The following is a 12,270-nucleotide window of genomic DNA, read 5'->3' as shown; positions in this document are numbered from 1 at the left end:
TTACTTTCTTTAGGAGTCAGCTACCTCTGCCATCTGGGGAGAGGATCATCACTTCCCAGGTCCATCTCCTACTATCCCCTTCAATTCTCCACCCCAAACTTCCGCCCTGAGCCTCCAACTATGACCAGTCACAACATTCTTTGCCCCAGTCACACAAATACCATCAATCTTTGCATACACTTTACTAAACTGTCTGTTCCTTCCTTCCAAAAACCTGTTGGAATGCTACCTTGACCTGAAAAATACACCAAAATATTATCATATATCTATGTATATGTGTGTATGTATGTATATACATGTATATGCTTATACTTTTGTACATATTATAATACCTTCAAGATATTAGAGACAGGCCCTGGCCGGTTGGCTCAGTGGTAGAGCGTCGGCCTGGCGTGCAGAAGTCCCGGGTTCGATTCCCGGCCAGGGCACACAGGAGAGGCACTCATTTGCTTCTCCACCCCTCCCCCTCTCCTTCCTCCCTGTCTCGCTCTTCCCCTCCTGCAGCCGAGGCTCCATTGGAACAAAGATGGCCGGGGCACTGGGGATGGCTCCTTGGCCTCTGCCCCAGGTGCTAGAGTGGCTCTGGTCGCAACAGAGCGACGCCCCGGAGGGGCAGAGCATTGCCCCCTGGTGGGCGTGCCGGGTGGATCCTGGTCAGGCGCATGCGGGAGTCTGTCTGACTGTCTCTCCCCGTTTCCTGCTTCAGAAAAATACAAAAAAAAAAAAAAAAAAAATTAGAGACACCAGAAATTTCAGGTCTGTTTTCTTGGCTAATTTCAATAAGAAGCATAGTAACAAGCCAGCCTATAAAGACGCCTTACACTTCTACCTGTGCTCCTGCTTTTTAATTTTATAATAAAATGTTTTCTATACTGTCTAGGGTTAGGTAAGTCATATTCTTTGAAGGCGTTCCCTAATACTTGAGCACACACTGTCTCAAAACATTGAAGAGTCAACTGTCACATTACTTTATAAATGCTGTCTTGACCCAGCCTTGTGGCCCTGGCTGAGGGCAGCTCAGTTTTTCCTGAGCAGCCAATTAAGGCCACACTCCCAACTACCTCCTCTGTCAGGCTCTTATACCCTGGGCTACTATTCACCTGCCTTAATCAACCCAGGGCCAGGGACATGAAACCTGAGACAGCTTCTATATTTCAGAGCCTCTGAAATTATTCAAACTAGCCAACCTTAAACCTACTTACCTTGCCTCACCTATTCTTCCCTGTAGGAACCACGGTAAAGGCTCTGGTTCCTGGTTCCCCTCCCCACTTCTGCCTTGCAATTGACCCCAAGTGATTCCCAGAAGGGCCTGTGATGCCTGCTGTGTTCTTACTCCCTTGGTATCTGAGATTATTAAAAAACTATGTTTTCAATGGTGATTGTCTCTGATCTTTTGGTCTTGCTATACCCAAACAATCTAAAAACCTATTAAAACAATATTAGGCTAAGTCATATCACTTTCTGATATATTATTAAGGCTTTCTATACGGAAGGTCCCCAGGTAAAACATATCTAACCACTTGATATATAAAAACCACTTGATATATTCTCTTTGCTCAAAGTATAAGCAGAGATATATGATAGTTTTTGCCTAATACACAGCAATTAAACAGAAATTGCCAATAAAAATACCGTTTATTTTTGCAGAAGTTAAATAAGTAAGAGCTTAGCAGTGGTCTCAGAAGCAAAAATTCCAGTCAGTACTGAAAAAAAATGTATTTTGGGGGGTGTTTTTTGTTTGTTTGTTTCTGATGCAGGGACATATACAAATGAAAGTCTTTCTACTTCCCATTTTGAATTACTACCTAATCAAATCTTATATACTAAGAACATCGGTTTTTATTTAAAAAATAAAAGAACATCACACCACTGTGAAGGACATGCATCTCTGATGTTTATAAAACTATTTATTTTTTACATTTATTATATGTATTAAGATTTATTTCTGCTGTGAGTTATGACTCCCTTTTCCTTCGCAGCTATGTGGTGTAAGGCGTTTGGGGTGGCAGAGGGACCAAGGGGTGGGCGAAGTAGGATTACTCCTAATGGGATTCCTAATCTCTGATTAAAATGATTATACTTTAGAATTCCAGCATAAAGAGTAAATGTTGATGGCTATCTTTTAATTTCAACATCCTAAGAAATCTCAACACACACAAAAAGGTGAGTCACTAAATTCAACTACCATTGCAGATTCTGCAAGCAACAAGAAGGCTCTGGTGGTTCTGGGATAAATCAAACAAAGCCTTGTGTGGCTCAGGAGGGATTAATAGACTTTGAATTGCTTTAATCTGTTAGGCTCAGGATAGTTGTTATTATACCAAATACATATAAACCTCCTGGAAACAGAATTGAACAGCTTTTTATGAATTTGTATAATGATCCATGTAGTGTTAAAGGAGCAACGCGAAACTGAATTGAAATCACCGATACTGATTATATTTAAAGGTCATTGTCTCCCACCCCGATGGTTTCATCTCTTACATGGGATGAGTTGTATTCACAGTTGTCTGTATGCCCTGAGAAGTAGGAAAAGGAGCCTAAGTAACTGGGGAGATGCAGCCTTTTCTATTTTGTATATTTTGGAAACCCATCCTTGCATGTGTGAATTAGTTTTAACCCAAAGGTCTTAATCCAAAATGTTAGCTCCAAAGAAAAGATTCCCACCCTTTTATCCCCCTCCCATTGGGTCAGGTCTCTATAAACCCGTTTGAACTGTCCTGTTTCTTTTTTCCTTCCATGGGCAGCTTCCAGTTCCCAGTCCCTGGGTGGTACATTTTGCAATGCTTACTGCTGATTCATGTCTGCTTCTGATGTCTTCCCTCCCCCCAGTCTCCTCAGCCTCAAGTCTCCTGGATTCTAATGTCTCCCATCTCCCTGCTAGCACTTTACCGGCACAGATAAAGGGGCTTAGGGACAATACTGGCATGCGTCTAATATCACATCAACCATTACATCAGTGTGGTGATGTCAACTTGCTGTATTAGCTTTTCCATGCTCTACAAGGCAATCTTTCGGGCAGCTGACCAAGAATCACCTGAAAACCAAGGCTAAACTAGCCCAAATATGTGTAAGGAGCTGGCACCCAGGGGGATTTCCAAAACAGGGGAGCTAGCGCTGTTTACAGCTTCTCATGAGAACCAGAGCTCATATCCTGGTCTTCATTATTGGGGTCCCCACATTACCTATGTATTACACATCTTGCATTGCTGGATCGTGGAATTATATTAATAGAACAAGCGTGGTCTTTCCTCTGTGTTTACTAAAACTGTTTCAGAATGCTCACTTCCTGAATCTGTTACCAGAACATCCAGTCCTCCCAGGCATGTCATTGCCTGCACCCCTTCTTCTTCTGTAATTCTTCCTTCCTATTTCACATGAAGTTCTTCTACAGTTTCCTTCCACTCTTCTGATTCTATTGTATCCTTTGCTCATTATCATCATATTCTTACCCACATGACCAATAGAACAAAAGAGACATCCAGGCAATGGTATAGCTGGTCAAAAAACATAGTGGTATTTGTTTGATGTCATTAGCATCAAACCTACATTAGTCACTGAGCACCAAATAATGTTCAAATAATTGTACCTCTATAATATCATTATATTCACATGTACCTGAGGTTTAAAAAAACCTCATTAAATATATATATGCAAATATTTGAGCATAGGTAAATATTTCTTGGGAAATTTTATAGTTTTCCTTATATTCTCAAAGTACTATTTGAATCTAGAAAGATTTAAGGCCCACTAAATGCCCTTCCTACTAAACAGGTAAAGTAGGAAAGTGATAGATGATTTATGAGAACTCTTTATGTAAGAAATAAGGTCATTACAAAAGTAGAATCTCTTTCATGAGCAAATTTTACACAATGATGGATGATGTGGTTTTTGAACTCTCTGATGTTTTGAACAAAAAGATGGAATTAAATAACCTTTAAACACTTTACTTGGGGCAAATCTTTTTCTTAATGCATAAAATAGTCTTATCTATTACCTGTCTGCACAGCAAAAGAATGATACAGTTATATGATTATTTGGGGAATTTAAATAACCAAGATATCCAATGAAAAATAATTTAAGTTTTTAAAAACAACCCAGGACTCCCATTACCATTAATGTCTGATCAGGTCATTCAGACCAAATCTTTCACTGAAGACAAGTAGTAAATCTTGAGCAAAAGAAAAGTTTATGAGATAGTCAATAATTTCCCAGCAAGACTATGAAAAAGGGGAGAAGCCCAGTGGTCTGAATGATTACACGGAGCTTTTGCCCCGTAGGGTGGGAATCGAAGGTAGAGAAGTACTAGAGGACTCGGAGGGGGTGCTCTAGGAACAAGGAAGAGCTACAGGTAGATAGCCTTTCCTGGGATGACAGCTCAGGGTATTGTTACCTAACCCTTGACACTGAAAGTACACCTCAATTCCTCAGGAATTCCAGAGTGCATGTGCCCACAGACACCTGGAAGACTCAAAGGAAAATCATCCCAGGTGAAAGATAATGTCCTCACTTGTTTCTCATGGCCAGGTATAGATTGGTGTGAGCTAGGCACTCACTTCAGGTACAAAATTCAAGGGCAGAGCATTAAAAATTAAAATGATGACAAATATTATAATATAATATCTTAAAAATTGCAATTAATGCAAGAGAGCTCCTTAGAGAACAAAATAGTACCTGTTTTAAAAGGGCAGGATCTGATAACTTCTGTTTTCAGATTTGGAAGGTAAGAAGCTTGGAAGTTACCACTTTATGCTAATAACAAGAAAAAAACTGAACAAACTTAAAGCAACAACTCTTCCTAGGTCTATGAAAAAATGTAAGGTCATAGGACAAACCGTTGCCCCTAAAATTGGATTGGCAAGCACAGAAAAGCTTAATTTACCAGAGCAGAAGGCCCTAAGCTGAAATCTTATGAAAACCAGTGTAGGTAGGATAACTGGAACTCTACTTGAAGACTTGCAGGATCAGTGTGGCAAGTCTGAAAGGGAAAATCAGCGACCAGTTGGAGGGAGGTTTCCACATTTTGTGAGTTTTAGTTCCTGGATTTTCCCAGGTTCTCACAGTAAATACTGGAGAAAAACCCTCTTGGGTTTCCCACAGCCAGAAGGGAATGCAGCCATTTGTAAATACAGCAGAGCAGCCTCTTTTTCTTAATAAGGCTTCCCCCAACAGAAATTAGTTAAGTGGAACTTAACCAGCTGGGGTATTACCAGCCTAAGTGGCTTTAGAAAAGAAAATATTGAGCTACAGCTGGCCATGGTCTTTGACATGGAGAAAAAAATACCCATTGCCAGCCCCTCCAGCCTTCCAGGAATGAGCAGGGAAATACACAATTCCAGATCACTTGGTCATTGATCTCAGCTAAGGAGAGGGCACTGACAAGCACCCGTGGAGCGCACAATTCAGAGACATAGGCTTGTTAAAGGACTGAGAGGCAGCAGAACTTGAGCATGCTTGTCTTTACCACACCTCACCATCACATTACTAAAGACCTATTTACAGCAGTTTCTTTTACCCAGTTCATCGTGTTCAGATGTGAAGAAAATGTTACAAGGCCATATAAAAAGGACAAAAAAAAAATTTGAAGAGGCAGAGTCAGAACAAGTCTCATATGTCACAAGTGTTGCTATGATCATATGTGCAATTTAAAACAGCTGTAATTAAAATACTGATAGTGCTAATGGATAAAGAAGACCGTGTGCAAGATTAGATTGGCAATATAACAGAGAGAAGGAAATTCTAACAGAACAAAAAGAAATTCTAAAGCTCAAAACACCATAACAACAATGAAGGGCGCCTTGGATGGGCTTGTTAATAAACTGAATATGGTTAAGAAGAGAATCTCTGAGTTAGTGAACTGTCAAAATAGAAGCCTCCAAAACTGAAAAACAAATACAGAAAAGATGGAAAACATAACAGAATACCCAAGAACAGCAGAAAAAGTACAAAAGGTATGGCTTATAGTTAATAGGAATACCAGAAATACTAGAGAGAAAGAAGCAGAAAAAATATTTCAACAATAATGACTGAGAATTTTTCCAAATACATGTCAGGCACCAAACCACAGACCCAGGTACTGAGGGAATACAAAGAATAAATACTAAAAATACTAAACTTAAGCTTATCATTTTCAAATTACAGAAAATAGAAGGTATAGAAAAAATTCTGAAAGAAGCCAGAGGTGGGGGGAGGACCTTATTTATAGAGAAAAGAAGGAAAAATATATTTCTAACTTCTCTTCAAATGCTATGCAAGGAAGATCAGTGTTGAAGAGAAAAAGTGTTGAGAGTATTGAAAGAGATAAAAACTATCAATATTGTTGTAATCAGTTCTTCCAGACATGCTTTATACATTTAATGCTATCTCAATCAAAATACCAGCAAGAAATTTTGTAGATATTGGCAAACTGATCCTAAAGTTTATAAAGAGGCAAAAGACCCAGAATGGCCAACATAATGTCAAAGAAAAAGTTGGAAAATTGACACTAACTGATTTGAAGCTTACTATAAAGCTATCAGTAATCAAAGCAGTGTTGTGTTGGAGAAAACATCAATATATAGATTGATGGAATAGAAAAGAGAACTCAAAAATAGATCCACATAAATATCTATAGTTACTTTTTTTGTGTGTGTGTATTTTTCTGAAGTTGAAAACGGGGAGGCAGTCAGACAGACTCCCGCATGCGCCCGACTGGAATCCACCCGGCATGCCCACCAGAGGGCGATGCTCTGCCCATCTGGGGCATCGCTTTGTTGCAACCAGAGCCATTCTAGCGCCTGAGGCAGAGGCCATGGGGCCATCCTCAGTGCCTGGGCCAACTTTGCTCCAATGGAACCTTGGCTGCGGGAGGGGAAGAGAGAGACAGAGAGGAAGGAGAGGGGGAGGGGTGGAGAAGCAGAAAGGCGCTTCTCCTGCACGCCAGGCCAATGCTCTACCACTGAGCCAACCGACCAGGGCCTATAGTTTTAATAAAGGAGCAAAGACTACACAGTGGAACAAAGATAGTCTTTTTAATAAATAATGCTGTGCTGGAATAACTGGATATTCACATTCAAAAACATGAATCTAGACATAGGCTTTATATCTCTTATGAATATTAATCAAAATGTATCACAGAACTAAATGCAAAATGCAGAACCATAAAACTCCCAAAATATAACATAAATTAAAATGTAGATGATCTTGAGTTTGGCAATAAATTTTTAAAATATAACAGCAGTGCTACAGTCCACAAAAGAAACAACTGATAAACTGGACTTAATTAAAATGAAAACATCTGCTCCAGGAAGACACTGTTAAGAAAATGAAAGACAGCCAGAGACTGGAGGAAATATTTGCAAAAGATGTATCTGATAAAGGACTGTTATCCAGGATGTACAAAGAACTCTTAAAAATCAATAATAAGCAAACATCAATATAATTTAAAGAAATGCGCCAAAGATCTTAAAAGACACCTCATGAAAAAGGATATATAGATGGCAAATAAGCCTGTGAAAAGACGCTCACACCATATAGTATCAGGGAGATGCAAACTGAAACAAGGAGATACTACTAGACTCCTACTAGAACACCGAAAATCCAGAACAACGACAACACCAAATGCTGGTGAGGATGAGAGCGACAGGAACTCTCATTTATTGCTGGTGAGAATGCAAAATGATACAGCCATTTTAGAAGACAGTTTGACCTTAACAAAGACAAAGCAATAATGTAATGTGAGTAAAGGCCTATGTGATGTCGATTAATCAATAAGTAAATGTTTCCCTACTAGTTGAATAGTTCTATGGTAGGCACAGAAGATGATAGAAATGAAATTATTTTGCCTCCCAGAAATAAATCAGGTGATTACAGCAGGTTGTTTCTGTGAGCAGTCCCTTCAGTCACACCACTTTGCTTTTGTCTCAGTGCTATCACTACCCAGCTGTGTGACTGTGCCCAATTCCTCATGGACTGTGAGAAGTAAATGAGCTGATACATGTAACATGCTTAGCATAGTTCTAGCACATAAATAAAAAATAAATATTGGCTGCTGTCATTACTACAAGACTGATCTCTGAAACATAAATTTCAGCAAGAACTTCCTTGACGTTCAGGGTGCTGATAAATTATCCCTTAAAACAAAAAAGCTCTGATTTGTTGTGCTTGCTTGTGATTTCTAGTAAACACTGTCAGAAACAACACTAAGTCAACAAAGATTTGGGTATTTCCATTCTTGGTTAAAGGGCACTCACTGGCGGTTCAACTGTGGGCGACTGTACTTTCTAAGAGAAGTTCAAGAGTAAAGCTTCTTTGTGTTTTTTGCAGACCCTAGCATAGTGCAGTACTAAGTGCATAATACATATTTGTATAGTCTTCATTTTTCCCCTTAATTAAAAATACTTTCTTTTTTTTTTTTTTTTTTTTTTTTTTTTATTTTTCTGAAGCTGGAAATGGGGAGGCAGTCAGACAGACTCCCACATGCGCCTGACCGGGATCCACCCGGCACGCCCACCAGGGGGCGATGCTCTGCCCATCAGGGGCATCGCTCTGTCGCGACCAGAGCCACTCTAGCACCTGGGGCAGAGGCCAAGGAGCCATCCCCAGCGCCCAGGCCATCTTTGCTCCAATGGAGCCTTGGCTGCTGGAGGGGAAGAGAGAGACAGAGAGGAAGGAGAGGGGAAGGGTGGAGAAGCAGATGGGCGCCTCTCCTGTGTGCCCTGGCCGGGAATCGAACTCGGGACTTCCGTACACCAGGCCGACGCTCTACCACTGAGCCAACCGGCCAGGGCAAAAATACTTTCATTAACTTATCAGTGCTTTTTAGTGTGGATACAAGCTAATTTTTTAAAAAATCAACTCTCAGAGGTAATTATTACATGGCTTGAGTTACCAGAATAACAGAGTTGAAAATAATGTTGCTAGGGACTGTGAAAACAAGGTTTTGAAGCTAACAGAATTTAAGGTACCATAAAATTTTAGTAGGTTGTTGATGAAAAAGACAATTAAAAATGATAAAAAAAATAATCCTTCAGTGTGTATTTTGTTTCGTGACATGAGTTATAACAGTTTTTATAACGATACCTTTTCATTTGCCCCTGCCTAGAAATTATATTTTTAAAAGCAAGCTAGGAAATGAGCTGTTACATAGTAAAGAAGTAAAATTAATTCCAAGCTAGGAAATGAGCTGTTACATAGTAAAGAAGTAAAATTAATTCTGAATCCCACTCAAAAATAGACTTAACCACCTTACCTTAAAATCATGCTAAGTGAAATAAGCCAGTCAGAGAAAGACAAATACCATATGATTTCACTCAGATATCAAATCTAATGAACAAAATGGACTAACAAGCAAAATAAGGACAAACACCTAAATAGAGAGCAGGCTGATGGCTGTTGGGGTGGTGGTGGTGGTGTGTGGGGGGGGGGGGGGGCGGGGAGTGTAGAGGAATTGAGTGAATGAATAATAAAGGAAAAACTCAGACACAGACAACAGCATGGTGATTGCTGCGGGTCAGGGGAGGGAGGGAAAGGAGGGTCTAGGGCAGTGTTTCCCAACCTTTTTTGTGCCATGCCCCACCTTAACCTTTCTAAAATTTTTATGTCCCCCCCTATGTAACATACATAATTTTTAACATTAAAAAATTGATTTGTTCACTTAATAAACATAAATGATAGGTTCTAGGGAGAAATCACTATGAAATTGTTAACAAAACACAGTAAGTAAAATTTCAAAACATATAATGAAAAACAGAAATTTAAATTCCAAATAATTTTAATAGATTTTTCTATATTAATTTATTATTTTAATTTAGTGTGATTCTTGCGCTTGATGCTTGCTGCACAGAGATTTTATATTAGGTTTCAATTTGGTTAGCTTTAGTCTCAAGTCTCCACGTTGTGTTATAGCCAGCCGATTTCTTTTTGTTACCAGTAAATCATTTACAGCACTAAATTCACATTCAGCTAAAAATGAAGATGGAAACGGTAGCAATAGTTTTCTTGCACATTTGGTTGAATTTAGGTATTTGATTTCTGTTTCCTAACAAAGCCATGCCATCGCTCCTTTGATAAAGCTTTAACTGACTCATCACTTTGCAATTCTGCGAGTTCTTCTTGGTACTGCATATTTGATATATCAGACAAATCCACTAACATTGGCTGCATCATCCATGTTGGGAAATCAATTTGTTTTAAATCAGAAAATCTTTCTTTTAAATCAGCCAATAGAATATTCAAATGATTGACAATAACAAGTAAAGCGGTATCAGTTACTTCACATTTTTGGAGCCAATGAAACTGTTTAAAGTTTTTGTTGTTAATATGTTTCTGACATAACTCAATATTGGTAATGAAACCAAATATCTTTGCTTTTGCATCGACAAGAGTTTTATTTGTTCCTTGAAGTTGCTTATTTAATATATTTAGTTTTTCAAAGATATCGGCTAAATAACTCACAAATGCTTTACCATCTATTGTTAACACATACTTCATTTCAGGTTTGTCGCTTAAAAAATCACTAAGAGTATCAAACAGTTCCATAAATCTTTTCAAACAGTTTCCTTTAGATAGCCATCTGACTTCAGTATGAAGTAAAAGTCTCACATGGTCTTCATTTTGTTCTTCACAAAATAGCTTGAAAAGACGCTCACATTTGGCACTAGCTTTAATAGCATTAACACACTTTATTACTGTATGTAATACTTCATTCAGAACAGGCGAGATGTTTTTAGCTACCAAGTTTTCCCTATGAATAACACAATGCACAAGAATCATTTCTGGATTCGCATCTTTCATCAATTTTAAGCAGCCATTTTTCTTGCCCATCATATTGGGAGCACCATCTGCAGCACAAGATGTTATATTTTTCATTGATATATCATTGACATCTAAGTAGTTTTTTAGCTTATTATATATATCTTTGGAGGTAGTGGTGCTTTCTAATCTTTTACAGAACAACATTTCTTCAGCAAAATGTCCTTTATCAATATATCTTACGTAAGTTATCAATACTGCCTCACTGTCTCTCAAAGTTGATTCATCCATTTGCAAGGAGAATTTTCTTGTTTTCAGCTTTTCAATAAGTTGTTTTTCAATATCCTCACTCGTTTCGTCTATTCTTCTGCTAACAGAATTGTTACTGAGTGGCATAGCTTTTACATCTTTGTCATCTTTTTCAAGAACCGTTTTAAGAAATGCTGATATTAACAGTTTTATTAAATTCTCTCCTCTAGTGTGATTTTTCTCCAGTTTTAGCGATGAATAAAGAAATTTGATAACAGCCTCAAGAACACGATTATTAGTTGAAGTATGAGCAGTAAATAGAGACTTTAATGTTATTCTTTTTTCAAAAATTTTCTTTAAAGTTTTAAAGTAACTCAAATCTGAATTAATATGAGCACTATGTTTCGCCTTCAAATGCGCCTCAAGACGACCTTGTTTCATTGATTTGTTGGTCAAGCATTGCTAGCATAAAAGTCAAAAAGGAATCCGCTCATCGTGAACAGCGGGTATGAACCCAAATTTTAAGTATTCCTCCGAATATTGACGAGTTTTTTTCTTGCTTGCACCACTCATTTTACTATGGGCTATAAGAAATAAAAATAAGATCAATTAAAAACTAATATTAAAATATATTCAATGTGACATAGAGTAAACGTATACTAAAAATTCATATTTATTTAAATGTATATAACACATTTACTACACTACCACCACAAATCAAAAAGTATCTATATTTTTTTCACTTGACAAAATTTTCTGGAAAGTTATGCTTCTAAAATTAAAATTGTCATGCATGCATTATTATAGCCCCAATAATATTTATAAAATATTACTGCTTTCTAGCCCCAATGCAAGAAGTACTTAATAAAGAGTTTAATATTGATAAAAATAAAATCAAATACTTACCAATTATATCTATACAAAATATATATGTATATTTATTAAATCAATGAGCTTTTACAACAGTTTTGACTGACACTTATTTCAAATTAACACCAATTGAATGATGTGAAACACTACAGAAGTTGCGATGGGCCAATTAGGTGAGAATAACTGCGTTGTTTAGCGAGTTTTTAAAACGTCCCGGGTTCCCTGCGGCAGATGGCACGCTCCGTGGTGAACCCAGGACAAAGTTTACTTGACGACGCCAATCACCCAGTTGATATTTTGGTCTCGTCAAACGAAATTATACTTAATAATTATTTACCGCAATTATTTAAGAATTGCATTTTTTGTTAAATTTGGCACCGTTATCTAGCATTGCATTTAAATGGCCCGGGGCGAAAGAGT

This window comes from Saccopteryx leptura, chromosome 1, assembly GCF_036850995.1.
Source record: "Saccopteryx leptura isolate mSacLep1 chromosome 1, mSacLep1_pri_phased_curated, whole genome shotgun sequence".
NCBI classification, from domain to species: Eukaryota; Metazoa; Chordata; class Mammalia; order Chiroptera; family Emballonuridae; genus Saccopteryx; species Saccopteryx leptura.
The sequence above is the reverse complement of the archived record's forward strand: the minus strand, read 5'-3'. Positions refer to the sequence as shown.